This window comes from Zootoca vivipara, chromosome 4 (assembly GCF_963506605.1).
Source record: "Zootoca vivipara chromosome 4, rZooViv1.1, whole genome shotgun sequence".
NCBI classification, from domain to species: Eukaryota; Metazoa; Chordata; class Lepidosauria; order Squamata; family Lacertidae; genus Zootoca; species Zootoca vivipara.
In genome coordinates, this window is record NC_083279.1 from 48,701,061 (window position 1) to 48,728,552 (window position 27,492).

The following is a 27,492-nucleotide window of genomic DNA, read 5'->3' on the forward strand; positions in this document are numbered from 1 at the left end:
AGGGAGAATGGGAGCCAGTACTGGTAGATGGATACAATGCAGTCTTGGAAAATCCAGGGTGACGTGGGGTCCTAGGCATTATGTCAAGAGTATGCCAACTTTAGCCACCTCTGCAAAGGCACTGCATACTTTTGAGACCAGGATAAAAGAATGGGGTGCCTACAGCAAATTCAGAGGCAAGATTATTAGTAATACAATGGTAGAGGCTCTGCAGCTCTACCACGGGTCATGACACTGTTGTACTGACAAGTAATAAGAAGACAGACTTTGCCCCCAGGATACTTGAAAATGTCAATCAATTTGCACCAGGTGGAAAAAATAAATAGGGGCTTGGGAGTGTGAATTAAATTAAATGATCAAGAACAGAAATGTGACTGCCAACACACCCTGCTGCCCACAAGGGCCTGCATTTTTTGCTGTTGCTTTACCATAAGTTTTAAGAAAACCCGAAAAGATGCCAGTCATGAAAGTTTGATCAGCCCTTCTCCATATTGGAAAATGCTAAGGGTCAAAACCAATATGACATGCTTGCTGGATCATGTCTTTTTTATTTGAGTAATGTTGCAGCCCTATGGTGGGGGGCTGCTTTGAAGTAGTTGTAGTATTCTGGAAGAGAATTGTTACTTTTTTATTCTCTGATCTTGTCTATGGGCCAGGCCACTGAGACATTGATGGGGATGGAACATGAGGAGGAAATGGCAGAGAACCAGATTTGGGAGTCACAGGGTAAAGGCAATAGAGTGAATCAAGACAATGTATGAAATTTCCCAGGGCAGAAATGAGAAACTTAATATACCAAGGGTTGATCCTTCATTTCTCCTTTTCTCTGCCTGTCCAGTTAGATTAAGTGAATAAGTTTCCAACAGATTTCCCCCCTCCCAATCATATCTTCATTAATTCTCACAACCTCTCCATAGTATTGTCTCATGTGTTTTAGTAGCTATATTCAGTATCAGTTTCAAAGAAATTGAAATCCCCTATAATTATGATCTGCCCATTTATGTTTATCTTTATTAATGAGATCCTTGTCCAATTAAAATAGTCTGCCTTCCAAACTTTTATGTTCTCAAAGCCACTGGGTAAGAGGACCCCACCACAGAGTCTAATTAATTCCGTTTTCTGTTTTGGGAGACAAACGTCTATATTTGAGCAGGTCTAAAGAACACAGAAGTTTGCAAATATTTTAAATATTTTAAAGGATGTTTTAAATAATGTATGGCAATTTATTTATGCATTTAAATGATATAATAAAGCCTGATTCCATGAATGGACTTAATGGGATCAGCTTAGTCAACAGCTGTCTTTTGGCACTCATAGCCAAAGCGTGATCCTTATTATTGTTTACCTCTTCTTTTTTGAAGAAAGGGGGAAAATTGATTCCGTTTATGAACCAGTTCACATAAAACTTCTCAAAAGTGACTGCACAGTAAAAACACCAACAATTAAAACAATTACACACACACACACACACACACACACACACGAAAATAATTTTATAGACAACTATTTCAAACAGGATGTGAACACAGAATGGGATAAAGATTCTCACTCAGAAAAAAATATGGGTTTTGTGCAATACAAGCACATTGTAGAATCATTTGCAGATATATAGAAATGTTATCATGGTGCTTTGAATATATGGCATATGTAGCCTATTACACTATTCCAAGGGTAGGGAACTCTGGTTCATGTTGTTTCCAGGACAGTTGACACACATGCTGCAAACCCAGATACTCTGGAAAACTGTAATTCCCAGGTTCCCTGACATTTTAGTGGTCAAAGAACAGATGAAAATGTACTGGTTAGGAATATCCAAATTTGTGAAGACTTTTAAGGGGAAATCAAACTTGCTTTTTAAGGTGGGGCATTCTGATCTGAACACTCATTTCCTGGACCAAATAATTACAAACCTCAGCAACATTAACTAAATGTGAGATATTGAATTGTAATTATTCTCATTGTTAGGAATTTATTTGTTAACCTTAAGACACCAAAGTTAGTATTTTTGTGTTTTCCTTCCAGTCCTGCATCAAAACATATTCTGAAAAGCAAGTTGTAGAAATGTCATGCCCCTCCAAAACAATGAAGAATACAATTCAATGTTGACATAACAAGTCCAGGTGTAAATATAGCAATGCGCCCTAGACAAAAACACCTTCTGGTGCCCCCCGGGCTGATGCCCCTGCGTCCCCTCCATTGGCGGGAGGAGCGCGGGCCAAGGGGGGAGCTCGGCGCCCTCCCGCCTGTGGAGGGGACGCTTTGAGCTTCTCAGCGGCGGCGGCAGCAGCAGCGCCCATAGCTGAAGGCTTCAGCAGCAGGCGCTGCCGCCGCTTGCTCTCTGCAGCCTCTGGGGAGCTCACAGCGTCCCCTCTGTGGGCGGGAGGACGCTGAGCTCTCCCTTTGGCTCTTGCTCCTCCTGCCTGTGGAGGGGACACTGTGAGCTCCTCAGCGAGTGAGTGGGTAGGCGGCGGCGGCAGCGGCCATAGCTGAAGGCTTTGGCTGCAGGCGCTTGCCGCCGCCGCTCGCTCGCAGTGGCCGCTGCCGCTGGGGAGCTCTCGGCGTCCCCTCCATAGGCAGGAGGAGCGCGAGCCTGCACCTTGGGAGGGTGGCGGTGGTGCGAGGGTTTTGCGGGGCAGGCTCGGCAGCGCCCCCTCCATTTTTGCGCCCTAGGCAATGGCCTAGTCCACCTAAATGGACGCACCGGCCCTGAAAACAGGAATTGTCTGGGCTCAGATTGTATTGATTTAATGTTACTTTTTCATTTAATATTTTCTCCAGGCCTAGTATTTTTGTTACATTGTGAAATAAACTGACTCCATTCATTACTTTTTATAGCACATATAAGAGAAGCAGTAAAAGTGCCACTTGAATATTTATGGCTGAGATAAATATGGGTATACCCCAATAAGAAATATAATAGTATTAATACAGGGGTGTCAAACTCAAATTCATCGGGGGCCGCATCAGCAGTTTGGTCACCCTCAAAGGGCCGGTTGTATCTGTAGGACTATGTGTCCACTCTTTATTATCATGAATTATTGTCACTGCATTCAATTATTACTGTTTTTTTGTAATAATGTAAGTAATAACTAGCTCTGAAAGCAGAAACATAGTCAGAATAATGGCAAGTAGATATTCAAATGTACAATTATTGTACAATTTATTGAAAAATGATTTTTGGTAACTGCACTGGGTGGTGGAGGCTCGCTAGGGTTTCATGCAGGACCTTTGCAGAGCTACTAGTACCTGGAGATGCTGGGGTCCTTCTGCATGCAGGACAGATGTTCTGCCAGTGAGCCACCACCCTTCACTAAAGGGACTGGCTGAGGTTGACTCACTGGAGCTGCTCTCCTGGTTCCAGGGTTTAAGGGCCAGAAGTATAAAGCAGCATCCTATGTTTCTGAGGAGGGGGAGGGGAGGGGAGGGGAGGGGAGGAAGGAAGGAAGGAAGGAAAAGGGGAGTGGGAGGGAGAGAGGAAGGAAGGAAGGAAAGAGGGGAGAGAAAGAAGAGTAGGAAATAAGGAAGGAAAGAAAGAAGGAAAGGAAAAGAAAGAGGGAGAGAAGACGGAAAGGGAGAAAGAAGGAAGGAAGTAGAGGGAAAGAAAGAATAAGAATGAGGGAGAGGAAGAAAGATGGGAAGGACGGAAGGAAGAAAGGAAGGAAGTAAAGAAGAAAGGAAGAAAGAAAGAAAGAAAGAAAGAAAGAAAGAAAGAAAGAAAGAAAAGAGGGAGCAGGAGGGAGAGAGGAAGGAAAGAGGGGAGAGAAAGAAGAGTAGGAAAGAAGGAATAAAGAAGGAAAGAAAAGGAAAGGGAGAGAAGACAGAGATAAAGAAGGAAGGAAGGAGAGGGAAAGAAAGAATAAGAACGAGAGAGAGGAAGAAAGAAAGGGAAGGGGGGGGTCGCCGCCTAGATTCAGCGCCAGAAAAGAGCGCGAAGGGACCCAGGGGCAAAAAGCATTTCCCGTGCAGCGTGAGGCAGCGGGTGTCCGTTTTAGGAGAAGTGCGTAAAGCCTCAGAGTTGCATGTTCGTGAGGCTGAGCCGCTGCTGAGCTCACGTTCAGGAGGAGGAGGAGGTGAGGCAAGAGGAGGAGGCGCTGCTGGGTGCTTTGTCTGGGTCCTCCACGCGGCGCTGCTGGGTGCTTTGTCTGTGCTTCAGCAGCAGCCGTTTCCAGGCGCCGATCCGTGGCAGGAGGAGGAGAATTCAAAGTGCTACAGAGCACTGCTGCGTCGCAGAGGCTCGGGACTCTCCGTGCAGCACTGCTGGGCGCTGACCCGGCAAGCTGCCTCCTCCTTCTCCTGCTGTGGCTCGGGGCACTCCACGCAGCGCTGCTCCGGCCGCCTATCTACCCCCCCGGGCCCCAGCTGTTTGTTGGCGCTTTGTCGGCGCGGCGCTTCAGCAGCAAGGTCCCGCTGTTGGTCCCGCTGGCTGGGGTGCTCGGCGGGCCACATGACGAGGTCTGGCGGGCCGGATTTGGCCCCGGGCCTTGTGTTTGACACCCGTGTATTAATAGATATAAATTGCAAATTTTTGCTAAAGATGAAACTTGCTTGGAAACCCATACTTTCCGATCAGGGAATCTACACCTGAATCCTAAATTAGTGGGTCTCATTGCTTAATGCTGGAATACATCTGCCTTTATTTCATATGTTCCAGAACTAAAATCTGACGATGAACAAAAGTTCTAGGTTAGCTGCTGGTGTATGGATATATAGTTTAATGTCTATATAGTTTGAGACACTAGGAGATGATACTGAATTTAGATCTGTGTGGGCGGAGTCAGAAGTTTCTTCCTGTTGTTCTCTTTTGGGGAAAAGAAAATAAAGTTCTTGGCTGGTGCTATGGTTTCCATGGTACCTGTTTAGCCCTAGCCCAATCTGGATTTTGCTTTGTTTACTCGATTTTACATCATGTGCTGTGACCAGATTCAAAATTGCATTCTGCAGTTGATATATACCTCTATGTGAACATAATCCATTCCTGAGAAACAGTTCATAAAATGAGTGCTTGCATAGCGGGGCAAAGCTTTCCATTATTTCCTATGGATATAATCCTAATGTGTTCCTGACCAAGAAAAGTTAATCCCAAAATGTTTTTAAAAACATGAACATTATTATAATGATTAAAATCACAAACACCACTACCATTGAACTATGCACCTGTATTTACCCAACAAACAAGCAATGAAACACAAGATAAACACGGTTTTGCAGCACAAAGAGTTGAGTGGGAGGAGGAGGGGAGGGCAAGTTTGCAGTGAATGCAATTGTCTTTCTGTCTCTTTGTAAATGTGACTCTGTATATCTGAATTGTTGACTCTCTGTCATTCGGCTATCTGAGTCAGGCTTTGTTTAGTGGCATTAAGGTACAAATCCTTCACGTGCAGATAAATGAAGGTTCATATAACGAGTATTTACATAGAGGGACCTGCAATCACTCATAGGGAGGGCTCAGTTCCCAAACAGCTGAAAGTAAGTACAGTTCAAGCTTCAGTTATCAGTAGGGTTGCCAGACTCAATAGTGGACAGGACTTCTGTGCCTTTAATTGCCCTGCTCTCTTTTGAGTCTGGAAACCTTAAAGAGAAATTAATTTCTTGTTTAATTTCCAAGCAAAGGGTCTGCTGGTTTCTCTTTAAGGTTTCCCGACTCAAAAGAGAGCAGGGCAATTAAAGGCACAGAAGTCCTGTCCTCTATTGAGTCTGGCAACCCTAGTTATCAGTGTTAATGGTGATGACTAGAGGATGAGTAACTCAGCCAATCTAGGAAGCACAAATAGCATAGGTGACATACAATTAAACCCTGAGCATTCCAGTTAGGCATAGCAGGGTGGGGTGTGCTATATAACTTTTAATAAATGGACACTTAAGAATAAAGAAAGAAGCAAAAGCAATGCATACTTCCCTACTCACAAGCATTTTAGTGAGCCTTGTTAATCTGCAAACAGGATAATCATTGCACAGTTAATTAGAAATTGACTGTGTGCTCCTCTGGGTTCCAGCTGCTGTTATTTTTCATGAAGTTTAATCTAGGTTATTCAGTACCAAATGTGTGTCAAATCAAGCATGCTTCAGCAATGATGATTCGGGTCCCATCTGCACTATACATTTAAATCAGTATCATACCACTTTCAATAGTCATGGCTTCCTCCAAAGAATCACAGGAATTGTAGTTTCCTAAGGGTGCTGAGAGTTGTTAGGAAACCTGTATTCCATTCTACATGCAGCTGCAGTTCCCAGAACGGGTTAACAATCCCTCTTCCCAGGGAACTCTGGAAATTGTAGCTCTGTGAGGGGGATAGAGGTTTCCTAACAACTCGCATCTCCCTTAAGAAACTGAAGTTCACAGGATTCTTTTGAAGAAGCCATGACAGTCTACAGTGGCTTGATAATGCTTTAAATGTATGGTGCAGATGGGGTCTCTATTCTCAACAGATTGTCTTTTGAAAACTAGAGATCTCATTTTAGCCTTCAGTTTTAGAATGAATATGGGCTTTAATTTGACAGCTTGGGATCATATGCAGTTTGCAAAGCAAGCTATAACCCAAAGAATAGAGAGATAGATAGATTTATTTCAGCTTTAAGCTCATATAAACATAAAAATAGACACAACGAGACATACTTGCTTTACAATCAGTAAAAATAGATATAGAGCTAAAAATATAAAAATTACAGATAATATAAAAATTAGGAGAAACAATATGGTACCCAAAGAATACTTTTAACACCCAAGAGCTGTGATTTATATATATTTTTCCTAGTGTTTTAGGGTTGTAGGCAATGCTAATCTTACTCGGAGTAGACTTATGGAATAGATGGACATGACTAATTTAGATTCATTGATTTACTCTGAGTAGAACCTACTTGGATACAACCCATAGATTTCAAGAAAGTTGGTTTTTGTAGAAAACATAAAAAGTGTTCATTGGATCTCTTGGAATTTATTAAATTATGCCGCACATTTAAATATGCCCATACCACAGTAGTGTGTGAGTTAGCAGACCAAGTGTGATTATGGTAGGTGCATAATTTCAAGCAAAACCTATTTACAATCCTCCTTTTGTGAGGTTATATCGATTGAGGCTTGAATTATTTCTGGAATCGCCACTATAAGGTTAGAAGGGTCTTTAAGTTTGCTTAGTACAGTTTTTTGCTCTAAAATAGGATTCCTCCCATCTGGCATCTGACAACTGATTAGCTATTTCATTCTGATTATAGTAGCTGCAAGCTGTAATCGGTAGATTAATCTACTAAAGGTTTAGTTGGTTAATCAGTGGAGGCCAATTTTAATCAGTAAGGCTGAGGGCAAATTTTAATTGCTGTGTGGGCTGAGAGTGCAGGGCACACTTGGTTTTGTTTTTTAAGGCTATGTTGGCTTTCTTGGGTTGGCTGTCCTAGGAAATGAATAAAGAAAGCGTTAAATATGACCTTCCCTTCTGGCAATGAATGGTGGTAGCTTTTGCCTGCAAAATTGCATGCTATCATACAATTGCTTTAATAACTCAAAATATTTTAGGCAAAATACCAATGTATTTCCATAAAAAGCAACCCGTTTTATCCAACTTTTAAAGTGAAGACAGTTGAATATAATAGTAAATCACAACTGGAAAAACAAAAAATTAACTGAACAATATGGACAATGTACCCTGGAATATTATGGAAAACTGTATCCATTAATAGTGCCTTGCTAATGATGTTTCATAGGAAATTTGTCCATTGTGGTCACAGGTGGGGAACCTCCAGCCCAGAGGCCAAATGTGACCCCCCCTGGCCTTTTTGGCCCTTGCAACTACACCCCTTGCCAGTTCTGCTGTGCATCCCCTTCAAGTGTTTTTGCCTGGCTGGAATGCGTCCTTGAATAATAATAATAATAATAATAATAATAATAATAATAATAATAATAATAATAATATATTATTTATACCCCACCCATATGGCTGGGTTTCCCCATCCACTCTGGGCGGCTTCCAATTGAACTCTGTTAATACCTTCTGCTTGTCTGGATGGAGAAGAGAAAAGTGTGCAAAATCCAACTGCACAACGGTAACATTTGCATTGATCACTCCACCCACTTTTACCTCTTGCCCCAACTATAACTGGCATGTGGTCCTCAGAAGGTTGTGCAGAAGAGAATGTCCCCCCACACTGAAAAACGTTCTCTACCCATGGGCTAGAGCAATGTCCTTTATATTCATCCATTTATTTTCTAGGCGAACACCAAGATAATACTGCCCTGGATTTTTTGACCCATAAACGGATCATAATCCCAGCAAATCAGACAAGTCCTCCCCATTGAATATTTCAATTTGTTGGAATATTCATTTTTTGACTCATCACAGATGCAGTGTGTATTATTGTTGTCCCAGTGCATCAGTCCTGGTGGTGGAGATAAGTTTGTAACAAAGCTCTGACAGTAGCCATTAGTCTTCATGATTAAGCAAGCAGTTTTATACGTTGGTTGCGTATTAATGAAACAGGAGTGTGGCGCATTGCAATAATTTTTTTTCCAGTAGGCAGTAAAGATGCTTAATAGCAGTACCAGTCACCTTAGCAACACTGCTCCAATTTATAGTGGGCACAGCATTCAACAATCCTTTCTGGAAGGGATATCTTATTCAATCGCAAACATTTTCTGCAATGACAGAAGAAGCCAGCTATGTGTGAGGGTCTGCACATTTTTAACAGAACAGGATTTTAAACTGTTGTTTGGCAAAATGTTAAATGTCACGAAGAACGCATTTTATCATGATCCACAGAGGGGCTGCAAACAGGAAATAGTACTGGGATTTTTAATTAGGTCCATTGTATATCACTCTCATTGAATAGGTCCCAAATGACCTTTATGTTATGAGTTTAAATCACAGGAGAAGAGTTTAATTGGAGGACTAGAAGCTGGAGGGTTGTCTCTGATTGCCACCCACACCTTAGCAACCACTTGATCCCTTACCAATATGTGGAACCATCAATGTAAACACATACGAGAAATCAGAAAAACAAGACTGTGCAACAAGTGAAAGGGTTTTTGGATGCTTTTTCTACCAAACCCTAACAGGAAAGTGTTTCTTCTTCTTCCTCCTCCTCCTCCTTCATCTTCTTCATAGATTTGACAAGCCCTGGCTTCCCAAAAAGACTCCCTGTGCCTTTGATGCCAACAGAAAATCATAGACAGTAGCACTGTGTTTTGACAAGAGAAGCTAAATTTGCCAAATGGTTTCATGCCTTGGACAAACCAAAGGGCATAATGGCACAGCAACTAACAGGCAGGTATTGGCAATCTTCCTTGCAAGTTAGGTTTTCTGTCTTTCAGAAATATTTGCAAAGGGTAGGTCCTATTACAATAAATGAAAGTTGTTCATATGCAACTGTAATAGTAGAATGTTAGGCTCAAAAACTTCCTTCCTGGCTCAGAACAGAAACCTGTCCGGTTCATCATTCTGTTTCCCACCATGGTCAATCAGATTCCTATAAGAAGCCCATCAAAGACATGAGCACATAAGCATTGTTCCTCGGAACCTGGAGGTAGAACATAGTCAGCCTTACTAGTTTCCATTGATAGCCCTGTCTTCCATGAATTTGTCCCATACAACCTTCTAAAGCTATACAAACTAATGGACATCACCTGCATCTTGGGGCATCAAATTCCATAGGTTATCTATTCTCTGTTAACACATGTGAGGCTTAGCGAGTAATTCAGTAACATGCAGAGAAACCAACATGTTCTTGGAGGCCAGTAGAGTTGTTCTTGCAACATATTTATTAAGTCCATATGGTACATGTGGGATAATGTAAGACTAGCATTTTGGAAATCATCTTATCTCTTCAATGAGAATCTTCTGAAAATCCATCAAAGGAGTAAAGGAATACTGTTCAGGCTTAATTACGATGAATGTAATACAGGTGGCTTACAAAGGTGTTGCAAAAGCCTGTAGCCTACTTTAACATTTAGGTATTTAACAAAATGGCTTCTGAGAACAGCTTTTGGTCTTCTTGCTGTTAGTTCCAAATGCCACATTTGACTTTTATGTTTGATAGCTTTGGATCTGTGTGCCTTAAGGACAGCTTGCTCCTGCCTAAGCCTTCTTCAACCTGAGATCACCAGAAGCCATTTTTAGGGGGGTTTCCACCACTATCTCAGTTAAGGGCCATGGTGACCCAAATAGAGTGCCTCTTACATGGTAGTATCCCATTTCCTGTACTCCCTCCCCAGAGAGGTTTACCTGGCTCTAGTTATCTTTCCAGTACCAGATGTGACCTTTTTATTTGCCTAGGCCTTTTAGATGAGTTGGTATATGCATTGTCTTAGTGGTATATGGATTTAATTGGCTTTAATATATGTTAACTGTTACTAAAGTTCTGCTGTGTCCTTTTTCTAATGTGATTAGCTATTTTTCATTTTTTTTAATGTTAGTCATTCTAAACCCCTTTTTTAGAAATTGAAAAATGAGCTATGAATACCTGTATGGGTGGATTGTGCTGTTCCTCCCACAACCTAATAACACAACTTTAGAATGAATAAATACCATGCCATACACTGTATAGCAATAGTAGCTGATAGTAGGAACCAACGTTATTTATGAACAATAATATGAAGAAAAGCAGTTCTGGTGAGCATCAATAAAATAACAGAAATCTAGAGCAGCAGCCATTTTAGAGGAGAGCTGTTAGGGAGAAGGTTTTGTGCTGTTCAGTTTTCTGCCTGCATCATTTGCAAAGTCTCTAGCAGCAGATATTACATCCTGGACTTGGAACATACAGTGGGCAGAGGCAGTCAGGAAAGGGGTCTCTAAGAACTGCTTTGGATCCTTCAAGGAACTTCACCTTGTTCTGCAAGAACCATGTGTGTGTTTGTTTGTTTGTTTGTTTGTGTGTGTAAGTGTTTAAATGTCTATAGAATATATTTTGCATATCCATACTTGCTAAGTGGTTTTGCAAATATGTTCTCACAGCAAAACTATATTTGCCGGCTTTTACTGAGCAAATATAGGGGATCATGTCAAAAACGGTTACATTGCCACTTACGTATATTCATACCAAGACAGCAAGTGTGTTTTAATGCATATGGATGAAAATAATAAAAACAGGTATTACTTATAAGAAAGAAACGGTTTCTGAATTCTCACTTTGTTTGTTAAAAGGTTTACTTTATTCTAAAAAAAAGGATCTTGGATTGATGATAGCACCTAGGCCAGGCATCCCCAAACTGCGGCCCTCCAGATGTTTTGGCCTACAACTCCCATGATCCCTAGCTAACAGGACCAGTGGTTGGGGAAGATGGGAATTGTAGTCCAAAACATCTGGAGGGCCGAAGTTTGGGGATGCCTGACCTAGGCTATACCATCTCCTTACCATTTATCTTAATTGACAACATGTTCCTTCTGAACTCATCCTGGGTTATAGATCTGACCCCATATTTTTCTTCTTTTCCTTTTTACTGCCGTGTCAAAATGAAATTTGTTTGCTGCTACACCAAAACTCTATTGTAGGGGTCGCTTGAATTTCGGCATGGAAACATAAAGCAATAGATAGGGAGGAGATCTTCAGTTTCCAGTATACTCAAATGAAACCCAATCTCTCTTTTAGTGTACCTGGGACTAATGTCAGAGATAAGATTGTTAACTTTACTTTACATTTTGGATTGCATGGGATTGGGAAACCCCAGAATTTAAACCATGCCATGTTAATACTGCGTGTGCTGATGGACAGAAAAGTGCCATTATCTTTACAAAACTCTTACTTCCTCTATCTCAAACACATCAACAAAATTAAGTGTTCCAAAAAAGATTCACAACCATTAATTAACCAAATAATCTCACATTACTACAATGCTTGAAGCCCTTTATGGGAGCGAGTCAGGTGGGGGGTTTTTTTAAGGGAGAAAAAGGGGAAAGTGCTGCTTTATAGGCAAACACAGGCAGGCACAGAGCTGAATTCTCAATTGGTGCTGAAGTGATGAGAGCAATCCCTAAAGAACGTTTCCTCCAGACCAGGTCTTGAATATTTAATACTGGTGAATTACCAGAGCCCTTCAACCATAATGAAGGAATAAGCAGGCAATTAGAGCAAACTCCAAATCCCTAGTCCCCCCAAAGCCTTCAGCTTTCTAAGTGCAAATTTCTTTTTCTTCTGGTTCTTTCTTTCTTTCCCCACTTATTCCCATTCCACAGGCGAGTTTTATTTTCCAAGGTTTTTTTTAAAGGAGAGAGAGAGAGAGAGAATCATTGTCATTGTCATCATTTATATAAATTGCAATTGTATCTTTAAGACCATAACTGTTATTACAGCCAGATCTTGAGTTGCTGTGCAGCTGAATCCAACCAACTCATTGTGCTTGTGGAACAACGGATGTTCATGCTAGAGAACCACCCCTCCAAAAAATAACGCACAATACTGCCTTGGTTTGCCTTTCAAAAATCCCCATAATTACTAGAGACGTTTGTGAAGTTGTTCTGATTCTAGCTTGGAAATGCACTTTTGGCTCTCAGGTGCTGATAATGCCAAGGTTGCAGGGACAGCTGCATATTCCTGCAGGACTAGATTATCCTCCCTACTAACTCTACAATTCTATGATTTTATTAAAAAAAAACATTCACAGACGAGAGGCAAGCTTTTAAAGCCCCAAAATTATTTTCTGTCTTGGATCAAAATTTGAGCTGAAAAAGAACACTCAGCTTCCCCCACCTATCTGTGCTGCCCATGACTGGCCATCAGAGAGGGGGGTTGATGCACTCTTGGCCTCCCAGGAGCAGCATTGCAGCTGCTTTATCTGGACGGAGAGGGGTGCAGTGGCATCAGCACTGTGCAGGTGTATTGGAGGGAGCTCTGATAAGGATGGACATTTAAAGACCCACCCCAGGCATCATTTTATATGCCCATATCTGCTGCCTCTGATGAAATGACTGATTCCGCCCCTGCATGCCAGATACATGTGTGTGCACCACTGGGACACTTAGGGTAAACTGAAGCAGGACTTTCATTTGCTGGATTGCTCAATTCTGGAAGCCATAGCACAATTCAAAGTGTTGGTGCTGACCTTTAAAGCCCTTAATGGCCTCGGTCCTGTATACCTGAAGGAGCGTCTCCACCCCCACCGTTCAGCCCGGACACTGAGATCCAGCGCCGAGGGCCTTCTGGCGGTTCCCTCACTATGAGAAGGCAAGTTACAGGGAACCAGGCCTTCTTGGTAGTGGCACCCACCCTGTGGAATGCCCTCCCACCAGACCTTTAGAAGGCATCTCAAGGCAGCCCTGTTTAGGGAAGCTTTTAATGTTTGATGGATTTCTGTATTTTAGTATTTTGTTGGAAGGCGCCCAGAGTGGTTGGGGGAACCCGGCCAGATGGGCGGGGTATAAAATTATTATTATTATTATTATTATTATTATTATTATTATTATTATTATTATTATAGCATTTTAGTGAACTAGGAATGGGTGCTTGATCAGGAAGGTCTATAACCCAGCAAACATTTCTGATAGTTTTTGATGATCTGCTTCACTCTGGCTGATGAAGTTTATACTAGAATCCACTTGAGTTCAGGCAAAGCATAACCTATGTTATCCTATGTGCAGAAACTAGGCTCCCATTGACCTTATTTGACCTTAATAGCTTTCTTGGGCCCCATATGTTTCCCCCAGAAGCATGCTGGATAGTTTCACATACCGGTAGATGTTAACAGCTGCTCTGTCCTACAAAGTAATAAATGTTTAAACTTCCTCTTCTTCCCATATGAATGCTTTTGTCTGCCTGCTAACTAATTTCAATACAGTAATTGTTCTCTACAGTAGTTGCATTCATGGTGGCTTTGTGTTTGTGCAAAGATGGGGATGCTGCGTCCCTCCAGGTATGGTTGGACTCCAATCCCCATCAGCCCCAGCTAGCATGCCCAATGGTCAGGGATGATGGGAGTTGTAGTCCCACAACATCTGGAAGGCCACAGGTTCTTCATCTTTGCACTAGCAGTGCAATCCTTTATCTTCTCAAAAGTAAGTCCCATTGAACTCGACTGGATTTATTGCCAGGTGTAGGATTGCTGCCACAATGTATTGCATGTTTTTTTAAAAAATCTTATGTTGTTGCACAGATTGGCAGCACCTGGAAGAGCAAACGGCTGCCTTTAGCGGACATTATCATTTTCTTTTCCTAAATGGAAGAAAACCGAAATGGTTCCAAAGTAATTATTTCAGCTGGGCTTTCTATTTTATATCACATTATTGTGTTTTCACCCAACCTGATTTTGCAGCAACTTTTTGCCAGAAAATGATGATAGATCTCCAACAGGTTTGTTCAGAGCTTCAATCTCTGCAATAATGGAATGGCACTTTGGCTCTGTAACACAATCCACTAAACCCAAAGACTCATTTCACTTGTAAATGGTGTCAGCTCCCTTGCAGCAGGCTAACATGTTTTGCATGTTTTATTCTCCTTACCCTTTGCTGCTAGAGATTAACATTCTGCCAACATTTCTTCTTTCTTCTTTCCCTTTTCATTCCTTTGAAGTGGAGGGCAGAAACAAAACAGAACCGGGCAGAAATCTTGGTGACAGCACTTGGCTTTTGTTGACATTAATTCTGGTATCAAATGCAAAATTTATGAAAGAACAAATCTTGTAAATGTGTAGAATGAGTGGAGAAAAAAACCCTCAGTTTGTGTATCATTTCTCCATATATTACTGTTTCTGTTTGAGACCCATGGGAACCATGAATTATATGTGGGTGGCAGACTTCTAGGAGGGTGGTGAGTTTCACAGAAATAAGTAATGCTACAGGCGTATTTTCCTTGTTGCAAAGCAGCTGAAGGGTGTGTTGTCTTTTGGAGAATGTGCAAAGTGGAGGCTTAAAAAGACCTTGCCAGGATCACCTTACCTCTTATATGCCCACTCTCAGCCATTTCATTCTGTGGAACTGGCACTGTTATAGGTGCCACACAGCACCCATTCCTCACTTGTGCCGAACCCATCTTTTAGTGTGGCAGCATCTACACTTCGGAACTCCCTGCCTATTGACATCAAGCAGGTGCCTTCACTGTACTGTTTTCAGCACCTGCTTGAAACATTTTTTCTTAAGGCAAGCCTGTACAGACATGCATACCTTTTTGGTGATTTATCGCTTCTTAACTATTGTTGATTTTGATCCACCTTTTTAATGCCTTTACTTACTTGCTTTTAACTCTCTCTTTTAAACCAAGAATCTTAAAGTTTTATATTAGATTTTTGTTAGGAAAAAGGTGAAAGATTTATACTGTATAATCTTCCCAGATGACAAGACGTGCTGATGCAACAACAACAACAATCTATTATTTGTACCCCACCCATCTGACTGGGTTGCCCCAGCCACTCTGTAGTCCAAAGGAAAGCAGAGCTTGGCAGCAGCTTAGCCTCAGGAGTTTCTGGAAAGAGTACAAGGCACCATCCAACCATTTCCAAGACTCCACTCCGGATTTAGGGTTTACATTGTAGCCTTTTCTTCTCCTGAAGATACCCTGCAAGACAGACGAAGTTTGGATTCAGAGTTTTCCTTCCTCTAGATGGGCTACCTTCCCAGGTTGACGAGCCCCACCTGCCCCTCACTGCCTTCTACCAATAAGTAAACGGTATTGTATTACACTGAATCAAAACACTGTCCTTCATTGAGGGGCAGCCCACATGGTTCCTTCCAGATGTTGTTGGACTGCAACTCCCTTCATTCCTGGACCATTGGTCATGCTGGGATGGATTGAAGCTGTCGTCCAACATTTTGGCTGCCCCTAACCCCATTGCTGAATATGTTGACTTTCAGCTGCTAGTCATCAACAGGTTCACCACTCCTATCAGCCAATCACCCATTCCCACCACCCTTCTGAGTAATACCCCTCCCCACCCTCTGACTATATATAAGGGTCTGGTAACTTCTGCTTCAGTGTATCTGAAGAAGTGGGCATGCACACGAAAGCTCATACCTACCGTATGACAAACTTAGCTGGTCTCTAAGGTGCTACTGGAAGGATTTTTTTATTTTGTTTAGATACCATTTATGTTCATGCCACCTAATGCCAGGTATTGGGTGTGTTGTCTTCTGTGTGCAAAGTACTGCTGAGCTATTGAAATAACTGCTTGCCCTATTTTTCCTCTCACCTTTGGCCCATATCATGAACAGCAAAGCATTAATTCCTTTTGGCTAAGCTGCCTGTCAACTCTTTAGATTCCGGTCTGGCTACATCCTCAGCAAATTGTTTTGTCTGGCGATAAGTAGCTATTTATAGAAGGGCACATGTATGGAAGGACAAACGATGCACTGTGCTTTGAGAACAGGAGGCTCTGTTAAAAATATTATAAACAAATAGCACTGCAAATCACTTTAGCTGCAGCTTAATCAATATTTCACATGCCGTGGAGGGGATTCCTTGAAGTAATACTTGACATTTCCAATATTAGTTTCCCCCTACCCCACCCTGTGCCTTTATATTACTGTAGTAGGTACAACACTCCAGAGCCCGATTGCTTGCATGATAACTCTAGTCAGTGCAATATTTTTTCGCTTATTAGCTCCAGAATTGTTGGTACTGTTATTATGCTTTCAGTGTTTGTGATGCTCTGCAGTGTAAAATAAGTGAATCAGATCCTGCCCAGAGTTGCTTGGGCACTCTAAATTTTGACTACAGGAATGGTGCTGGGTGGGGAGGCAAAAGAACAGGTAAGAGTAATAATGGAAGGAAGGAAATTCAGTTACATTTTCTCAAGACTCCTCCCTTCTCCCAGTCTGCTCCTTCTCCCTCTCACCACTCATCATCACCATCCCACCACCAGCTCCCTGTCTTGGAGCCTTCCTCCTCCGGGGGTTCCCTGTCTGGTGCCTCCACCAGTCCTCTGCACCCAGCCAGTCCACGACACAGATTCATTCCCTGGCATCTCCAGGTAGGGCTAGGAGAGAACCCTGCCTGCAACCCTGGAGAGCTACTGTCAGTAAATATGGACAATAATGACATAGATGCAGACAGTACTGAGTTGGATGGACCAGCCTGACTCAGTATTCCTATGTTTTTTGGTGGGAGGATGTAGCTCAGTGGTTGAGCATCTGCTTTGCATGCAGAAGGTCCTTGGTTCAATCCTTGGCATCTCCAGGTAGGAAATGTCCCCTAACTGAAGCCTCAGAGAGCTGCTTCCTGTGAGTGTCAATAGTGCCGAGCTGGATGGACCATTGGTCTGATGTGGCATAAGCTTACCTTCCAAGTTCCGGACAGCAGAATCCGGGACCGGCAGCCATTTTACACCGGAAGTTGCGTCGATGTAACTTCCGGTGTTGCTCTGCCCTTCTATGGGCACCCAAAATGGCCGCCGCCGGCTTCAAAAATCGCTTGTACGCATGTCAGGAAGTGTGCCAACGCAACTTCCGGTGTCGCTTCGCCCATCTATGGGCACCAAAATGGCCGCCGCAAACACCGGAAGTCGCGTCTATGCACTTCCGGACATGCGTAAATGCGACTTTTGAAGCTGGCGGCGGCCATTTTTGGTGCCCATAGAAGGGCAAATCGGAAAGAAAAAAATGGCCACCGGCAGGAGAAAATAATGGAGAAAAACGGGAGACGAAGTGATACGGGGGACCACCGGGAAAAGGTGAGTAAAAAAGGGGTTTTCCCGGGGAAAACGGGAGAGTTGGCAGCTATGCATAATACATATTTCTGTGTTCTCATGAAAGAAGGCTAGACAGGCATAAGGAGCAGAAAGAAAAAATGGATATTGTTTACTCTTAGGGTGACTGAGGACTGTACAGTAGGAAGAGTGATGGTTTGCATCTTTAATGGGAAATAAGGAGAAGAAGATGATAGGGTAGGTCAAAGCTATAGAAATCTTTAATTCCGCACATGGAATGAGCCAAGCTTCTAATAGGAGCTTGAAGATACCGGTAGTAGTCATGTCTCATTGAATCTCCAGCCCCACACCACCTGTATCCACCCAAATTGCAACCTCCCTAGTTCCTACAGTGAAGATACTACCCCATCAGAGCAACCATCTTTGGTTCCCTGATTGCCTCCCAGCTCAAAAGGCAGAAATCCGCCTCAACCATAACACAGACCATTAGAGTGGGGAAAATGGCAGATGGGTCTTCTGATAGTGAAGAACTGTTGAGTGCCTTGCTTAGATCTGAGCCGTAGCAGCAGCTAAGAAAAACTCAGATAATGCAAGACAAGACAAATGAATAAAAATCATAGCAGTGTGATCTGAAATAACAGGAATTAAGGCCTCAATTGCAAACCTAACCATGGGAAGTTACCACTGTGAAACAATGGGTGTCAGATGCCAAAGATGCCAATATTGCTTTGGGTAATAAGCTGCAAGGTCTTAAAGAAGAACTTCAGAAAAGGACTAGGATGCACATCTAGAAATCAAGTTGCACAGAAATAACCTCAGCATGAAAGTGGGAAAGGGCTGTGAAGGAAGGATATCCACTGACTTTGTCCAGCAATTGAAAGTTTTACCAGAAATCCCAGGACATATCCCTGCTAAAGTAGAGCAGGCACACTACTATGCAGTGGCAAGGTCACACCCTAGTGCCTGCCCAAGGCATCTTGTTAAAATTTCTCAGCTATACAGCCAAAGATGAGGCCGTTAAGCTGTCAGATCCATAAAGGGTCTGCTGCAATGGTCAGATAGACATTCTGAACCAAAATAGCCTGAAGGCTTGCACTAGGAAAAACACCTAGATCTATTTGTATGATACTTTGCAGTGTTTTACATTTGCTAGGACAATTGTATGAAATCCTTTATAGATCCACAGAAGTGGAGCATTATATTAACCAGTGCTTGGGATGAACTAATTCATTTTAATGAAGTTCACTGAATTAGTTCAAAAATATCTGAACTATAATTACCAGGCGAACTGAGTATGAGTTAAGTTCATTTTCAGATCGAACTTTTAAATTATTTTTGTTCACATTAATGTTCAAGCTTAAAGATCACAAGGGCTGGGAATATAAATTAAAGAATTCACATTCAGCTGTGTTTGTGTGTGTTTCAATGTCTTCTTAGTCCCCAATATAGTTTATCCATCAGCTGATTGTATCATTCTGAATGCTGGGTTGTTGTTTTTCCTGAAGATCATCTGGATGATCTTGAATTGATCTGTGAACTGAACAGTTTGTTTTATAATGTGAACTCGAATTAGTTCCTTTTTAACATAAGTAAAGCCTCATGGATCAGGTCAATGGCCCATCTAGTGCATCATCCTGTTCTCACAGCGGCCAACCATAGCTCTTGCCTATCTCTGCAGTTCCAAGATTGGGAGGAAGTCTGAGCCTCAGCACACCCACCAGAGGGTAGTAATATACTCAACATGTTAGTATAGAGTTATATGTCTTCATCCTTATTTAACCTGCCTAACCTCTGAATTGTAACAAATCTTGGTTGGGCAGCCAGCAAGGCCAATGCTGTGTGGTTAACACAGTGCTCCACATTCTCAAATATGACATGTGGTGCCTGTCATGGGCCAGGAGTCAGCTTCACCTGCTGAACAGCAGCCTGAAGGGAGAGAAGGCAGAGTGACTCCACCTGCAGCTGATCAGCCTTAAATGACACAGAGGAGAAGGCTCTGGTGAGAACCAGCTGGCTTCAGCCTTCTTAAGCAGAGCTCTCAGCTGCAGTCAGATGCTGGTAACAACACTTGTAGTTCCTGGCCCTGCCTTGCTGCTTCCTGCTTGCCTTGACCCTTTAACCCCATGGCTATCAGATTCCCTGACCCCTGGACCATCTAACCACACGGATTGCTGTTCTCCTGGCCCTAGGACTGGCCCTGACTTCGAATGCTGACTCTGCCTCCAGGCAAGTTCACCTCAGAGACACTCCACTGAACTCTGCATGTTGTTGCTCAGCAATGAGACTACAATGTGAGTGACTATACTTCATTAGTAAAGGTTGGAAAGCTACAGTTCTTGGGGTAATGGCTGCTTCCCTGGTCACAGGGTGGGCGGCTGTTGTGGCCCGTTGCCTTGGGCCCCTATCCCCAGGGAGCAAGGCTGGGACCAGTCAGCCAGCCCTTGGGGAATTCCCAGGCCAGGTGCTTGGGATTGGCGGGCTTTCGCACCATCTACTTATTTGAATTCTGGACACTGTGACCAGGTGGAATGGGTGGGGCTATGCTTCATTAGTAAATGGCAAGAAGCTACATTTGTTAGGGTGGTGTGAAGGGGGATGTGTAGCAACTGAGTACACTGCTGAAGTGCTTTGATACTGAATAATATGATTTAATATCCGATTTTAAGGACCTGTATGGCTTGGTGTGTAATTGTTGTAAACCACTCTGATACATATTTTTTAAAAGAAAAAAGAGTATATAAATATTTCCATAAACAAGTAAACAAACATAGAACGCTGCCTCACACCCGGTTGGATCAATGGTTTTGTTCACTCTGCAGTGGCTCTCTGTGTTTCCAGGCATGAATCCTTCCCAGCCCTACCTGAAGATGCCTGGGAGCAAGGAATGAACCTGGCACAATCTGTAGGTCAGGCATCCCCAAACTGCAGCCCTCCAGATGTTTTGGCCTACAACTCCCATGATCCCTAGCTAAGAGGACCAGTGGTCGGGGAAGATGGGAATTGTAGTCCAAAACAGAGGGCCAAAGTTTGGGGATGCCTGCTGTAGGTCAACAAAGGCTATGCTCTTACTACCAAGCTACCACCCTTTCCCAAAGTCATAATCCCCCAAACACCATTATTGTCTTTGAATGTCTCACTTTATCTTCTGTATCTTAGTACACATATGGGATAATATATACTTAAAAAATAACAGTCAGATTCTAACATTAAAATAACACTGATGCAAGTTATTGGATAGAGGTGTGTGTGTGTTGTGAGAAGCTTCACTTACAATGTGCTATTTTTCTACTTGATGCCAGCTGCACTTTGAAAGCTCTGTCAGTATTCAAATTGCACACACACACACACAAACATGTTCTTTGTCCACATTAGATGCACTCACTGTTCAGCAAATGTAGCTCCCCATATATCCAAGCTTAAGGCCATTTATCTGCAAACAAACTAGGTGAAAAATCTGTGCTTGGTAATGGCTCATGACTATTCATAATGCTGCACCACAGGCTTGGAGTGGAAGAAAAAGCAAAGCATTTGTGGTTCTGGGGAGAGAGAGAAAGCCCACTGCTTTGCAGAGAGCATTGGTTTAATGAGTTGAATCTAACATGGCCCAATTAAGCCATATATAGCATTTGCCAAGGTTTGGGGATTCCATCAATTTCACAGGAAATTAAGGCTGATTTTTTGCCATTGGTTAGCCACATGGCAAAGATCCCAAGTGACTTTGAGCCCTGAAGAGGTAATTGAGAGCTGTGAGTAGATGCCCGGCTTTCTTCCCTCCATTGAATTTTATGCACACACACTAACCACTCTGCTTATACAAGATCCCTCTGGGAGTATCTCAGTGAAGCAAAGTGCTTTGCCAAGTTGGATGGTGCATGATGGAGACCTAGCAGGAAGACTTCTGGGTAGATGAGAAGATATATAGAAGATGTATATTGGATATATTGACACGTTGGACACATGCACACCGCCAAAAATTGAAGCAAGTGCATAATAAAAAAGAAGGCACAGATTGCACAGTCTGCACAAGCTGATCTATATGCATAAGTACAATTTTAAATAATACAATACATCTCACCATAGTGGGAAAGACTCTGACCAAATAGTCAATGTACCTGTTCAGTTTCTTGTCTAGGTGTTAACTTCCGATGAGTAGCTTCAAGGCCCCTGTTCTCAATATAGGAATGAAGATGCCTTGACACAAGTCAGACCACTGATCTACCTAGTTCGGTATTGTCTGTATTGACTGGCAGCAGCTTCCTGGGATTTCAGGCAGGAAACATTCCTAGCACTACTTGGAAATGCTGAGGGTTGAATCTAGGTGTTTCTGCATGTAAAGCAGGTGCTGTACCAGTGAGCTATGATCCTTTCCCAATGTGTCAATAATATGCCCCTTCTTATGGTTCTCTTAACTTTAAAATGGCTAAGTTAAAACTCTTTTGTGAATATGTTGTGCAAGTGTCCTACTTCACAAAGTCCTCTGTTCAAAGGTTTAAACAGAGAACTTTGTGAAGTAGGACACTTGTACACCATATTCACAAAATAGAGTTTTAACTTAACCTGTTTCTTCCATCACCTTCTTCAAACTGAAATAAAACTGTAGAGTAGGCTTACCGGTAGTACCACATCCTCCTCCAGAAATGCCCATTTTGCCCTCTTGTTTTATTTTATTTTATTTGATACAGCCTAAGGGAGAATTCTGAGTGCAACTCAAAAGCTCACATCCTACATTGTGAACCTTTGTTGATCCTAATAAAGGATTTTATTTACTTTTGTCATCTGGCCTGTTATTATGCTCAACTCTGCTATAAAGCCTATGAGCTCATCTTTTTAGAACATTGGGCAAGAATATAAAAATAATCCACTGTGTGATCTACAGCAAGTCGTTTTCCAGCCTGTGTTTCTGAGTTCTGTGAAGATGAGTTGTCTCCAGATATATTTTTAAAAAAAACCTGCAGAGACTAAAACATATATATGAAGTTAACTGGCCTACTCTTCTAATGCCGAAAACAACAGAGCCAGGTATATATTTTAAATAAACATGCCCAGCACAGCAGCTATAATTAAATCTTCATTATTATTACAGAGGCACGTTACTGAGTGTCATTAATTTCCTTCATACTGTTTTACCCATTACCACCTTTTATTCAAGCACATAAGTCAAAGGAAAGCCACTTCTCCCTCCCTTCACTTATTACTGACTTGTTCATAAAAGCCTCCAGGCAGTTAGGTTAACAATTATGATTTGCCTTGGCAAAATTTCCAGGAATGAGGAAAAATACATCGTGTGTTAGGTTTAATAAATAAATGTGGCTAGAAATGCTTTCAGGGGATGTGGCCAAAAGCATATAAGAATAAACCCACAGCAACAGGCCAGTGGACTAACCAGAAGTCTATGGGAAGCCCACCATCAGGACCTAACTGCAGTTTCCAGAAGCTGGTATTCAGAAACTGTCCTGTTTTAAGCGAGAAATCCCAGAATCCCAGGTGCCAATTCCGGCTTCTGTTTGCATCCCAGAATGTCCCCATTTTTTGGTACGGCACTCCAGACCCAAAGATGCTCACTCTGGCTTGAGTCATATCCTAGGGCCTAGGCCAACCCCAACATCTCTCACCATCAAAGGAAAACAAGTGAACAACAGAGAACCTACACAAGCGACGCTGACAAAAAAACAACAACCACACACTTATTAAGCAAAATAGAAACATTGTCACCCCCACCCTCCCCCCTTTACTTTCCTTCCCCTCTCCTCACCAATGTCTCAACAAATGAAACTGATTTGTAAAAATGCTAAGAGTGACATTGCACATATCTTTGTAAACCAAGAAAACCCTTAATAAAAATTTATATAAAATAACAAAAAGAAAAAGAAAAGAATGTAGATGGCTTTGTTCTGACCATTAAGGCACAACATGCCATTGCACAGGAAGTGCAGCTTTAGTTCCCTGACTACTGCGAATTAAAGTATCATCACATTGTGGGGGGGGGGGAACCAACAACAACCACAGGGGCACACCAGAGGTCTGGCACACCTGCTGATGAGCACCAGAGCATCTTCCGTTCCAGCACTCTGGCGGTCATCATCTGGGTCATGCTAAAGCGCCGAAGCAACAGAGCTCTGGACTGGAAGGTGTGCCCCTCCTCACATCCCAATTTTGGAGATGGTTCAGAATTTCAGAATTTGGTTCAGAATTTCAAGTTGTGCATTAGGTTGTTGTGGTTGTCTTCCTTGAATTCATCTTCTAACACTTTTAGAAAGCCTTTTGTGCTAGGGGCCATCAAAACGTTCTATGACAGTGAGATTCATAGGTTGGTGAGGAGTATGACGCATTGTATGAAATGTCTTAAACCTTAATCCAGTCAGTCTGATCTCAGGTTTTCACTATTTTGTCTATTTCTGTTTTCTCTACTGTTTTCTCTAACACTCCAGGCACACAAATTTCATATTCTTTCAAATCTGAGAATTTATTGGACTGGCACCTGAAATATGTTTACTTGGTTAAATCTTTTCAGTTTTATTTTAGTTAGGGCTGTTGTTGTTTAATTGCAATGAGAAAATTCAATAATTTTGCTTCTTTTTCTTAAACACACACACACACACACACACACACACACACACACACACGGGCCTTTACAATAGAACACATCGACCCCGCAAAACAGCCCACGTTCATCATGTGAATTGCAATTGAGCTTCGGGAACAATAGCTTGCATTGAAATAAACTGACAGACATTTATTCTACTGACCCTACCAGGTGCCACTATAATAATTGCAAGGCAACCAAAGTGCGAGCATGAACAAATTGCAAGGCAAACAAAGTGCCAGCAGAATCTTTTAAAATGTGTCACAATATCACTTAGCAACAGGAACATGAAAGGGAAAATGTCCCAGTAAAGCAAACTGAAGACTGAGCCTGGTTTTGTTAGTTCCAAGCACAGCGTTTGTTATGTAGCTAGCCATGCTGTAGCCCCAAAGAGCTGCAAGTCATCCATTCTCTCCCCCCTTCTCTCTTTTGTTTAAAATGCCAATGTTTTGAAATATTAAGATGGCATCCCAGTGGCAGTAGGATGTTGGTGTTGACGCACGTCAGGGGTTTCATTAGTGGAAGCAAACCGAAGCTTCCAAGTTAATATGCAGAAATGGCAGCAATGTGAAATGGGAATTTTAGAGCCACTTCGTTGTCGATGTTTTGTTTTTTTACAGTTATAGGTAGGTAGCTGTGTTGGTCTGACGCAGTCAAAATAAAAATAAAAAATCCTTCCAGTAGCACCTATGACAAACTTGGTTGGTCTCTAAGGTGCTACTGGAAGGATTTTTTATATGTTTTTTTTTTTTACAGACGCCTCATAACCCCATTTTAATTGGTCTCTTAATGGTCTGATCTACACACACATACATGTATATTTATTTCTGGTGCCTTATTTTAGTTTTTTTAACTGAATTTTTCATTATGTTCATTCTGCTTTTAATTCGTATGCCACCTCTCTCTCTCTCTCTCTCTCTCTCTCTCTCTCTCTCTCTCTCTCTCTCTCTCTCTCTCTCTCTCTCTCTCTCTCTCCACACACACACACACACACACACACACCCCTCTCAAATTGTTGGAACTGAGAGAATGCAGCCAAACACAGAAAAACAACATTTTCATATACTTCCGTGCTCGCCCCCCCCCTGTTCTCATACTAAAAGAAATGTGTATGTTTCACTCTTTTTAAAATAGGTAGGGGTGAATTAGAGTGCTCTGGTAAATAAAACAAAAAAATAAAATAAAGATGAGAAAATACCAGACAATAGGCAGAGGATTTGGAATTGGATACACTGGAAAAGTGGGTTGTTATTTAAAATGCACAGAAGGAAATTCATTTCTATTCATTTCCTGCTGGTGGTGAAAAATATGCTGGCATTGCAGTAGTCAGATTGTCAGTGTGACCTTTTTTAATGCCACACGTCACAGGATTCCATGTAACACTAAGACAACATGACAGGACAGAGCCATGCTTTCCTAATGCTCCCCTCCCTTCACATTTTCAATCGTGTTTGCATCCTAAAGGAGAAGGAAACCATTTCTTCAACGTCACTGAAAATGTCACGATGCAAAACTTGCCTGATTTTAATTAGTAGTATTTGTCAATAATAGTATCCTATGAAAATTTGTTGTACAGTTTAAAGATGGACTGTCATATGGTTAGGTGCCAAGACAAAATTTGAGGTGGCATGACTGGTTTAAAATGTCAGGCAAATTCTTTATGCTTCATATCGAACATAATGAGAGATAAACGGAAACTTGCTGCTATCAAATACACCAGAAGACAGAGCCCACATTAAAAAACATACAAATCACCTACAATTCAATTTATATCTATAATTGCCTCAAGGGGGACAAGTTAATCCTTACTCTCCAACCTGGTTGTCTGGTTGATACATTGAAGGTTATATTGTATATCCCTTTTCTGGATGGACAGCAGGAAAAAACTGAGTTTTGATCAAGAAATGGCTAGCTTCAGATAAAAGCTTCAGAATGGAAGTTATCATGATTGGCCAAAATCAAACCTGAATTGTATCTGAATACACTGATGTCAATACTTTCATATCTACATCATTTCTCGACTTTTGCTATTCCACTCCTGCCCTCTTTAAGCTTCCTGTTTCCCTACGAGGTGTCCTGCAGTCATTATAATCACAACACAGTTTTCTTTCTGCTGAAAAGCGACGCATTGTGCTTCACAAATGAAATCAAATTGCAGCTTTCAACCTGGCAAGTGAAGTAAAACAATGCACGTTTATAAGTCAGTATTGATAATTACTGCAGACCTCTGAGAGGCAAATTTGAAAACTGAAAACAATCTGGGTTTGGTCCAAACAAACTTAAAGAAGGCAGAAGGGGAGAATAACTGTTTCTGCTGTTCCACAAATGTTTGTGCAAGAGATTGTGCAGTGGTGTAATCAGTGGGCTAATTAGCCGTTCTTATACTTCCAATTCTGCAAGGGTTTGCACAAACTCTCCTGCGAGCAGAAATGCAGCTTTGGATTTAGCTGTATTTATTCTCACGCTGTGCACATTTTAAACATTTTTAGATTTATTTAGGATGCTCTTGATGCTATTAGAAGCTTTTACTTTTTTGTTTTTTAATTGTGCTGTTTTACTGCTTTGCTGTTTGCTGCTTGGGGTGTCAGGGGTGTTAGGGGAGAGGTAGCACATCTGGTGGGGGACATGTCAACTCATGCTCCTTCTGGGCAGCGGCAGAGCTTCATGCTCCGCCACCGGGGGCAGAGAGCAGGTGTGCTGCCCCCAGTGATGTGGCGTGCGTTCTGGAGGTGGGGTGGGGTGCACGTTTTGGGGGCGGGGCGCGTCGTGCGCAGTGACGTAGTGGCACGTTTTGGGGTGGGGTGTGCTATGCGCAGGGGCGGGGCGCACGTTTTGGGGCGGGGCAGACAGCGGCGATGGCCCCCCTGGGATCACGTCACTCAGGGCACGCCGCCCCCACCGCCCCTATCTTCCTACGCCCCTGCTTCTGCGGTAGTTTGTCCACCTTTGGTCCCCACCATGCACTCATCCCTAACCTGTGGCTCCTAGAAGCTGCATGTCTTGGCAGACCACAAACTTGACATGAGTCAACAGTGTGATGCAGCAGCTAAGAAGCCAATGCAATTCTGAGCTGCATCAATTCTAGTATAGCATCTAGATCAAGGGAAGTAATAGTACCACTGTATTCTGCTCTGGTCAGACCTCACCTGGAGTACTGTGTGTGTCCAGTTCTGGGCACCACAGTTCAAGACAAGCTGGAACGTGTCCAGAACAGGGCAACCAAACTGGTCAAAGGCCTGGAAACAATGCCTTATGAGGAAGGGGTTAGGGAGCAGGGTATGTTTAGCCTGGAGATGAGAAGGTTAAGGGGTGTTATGATAGCCATGTTCAAATATATAAAAGGATGTCATATAGAGGA

At 42.4% G+C, this 27,492-nt stretch overlaps 1 protein-coding gene across 1 annotated transcript in view; it reads left to right on the forward strand.

The window, feature by feature from the left end:
* The window catches only part of DSCAM (DS cell adhesion molecule), a 333,629-nt gene that overhangs the window by 137,089 nt on the left and 169,048 nt on the right, over positions 1-27,492 (forward strand). The gene's annotated exons all lie outside the window — the stretch shown is intronic.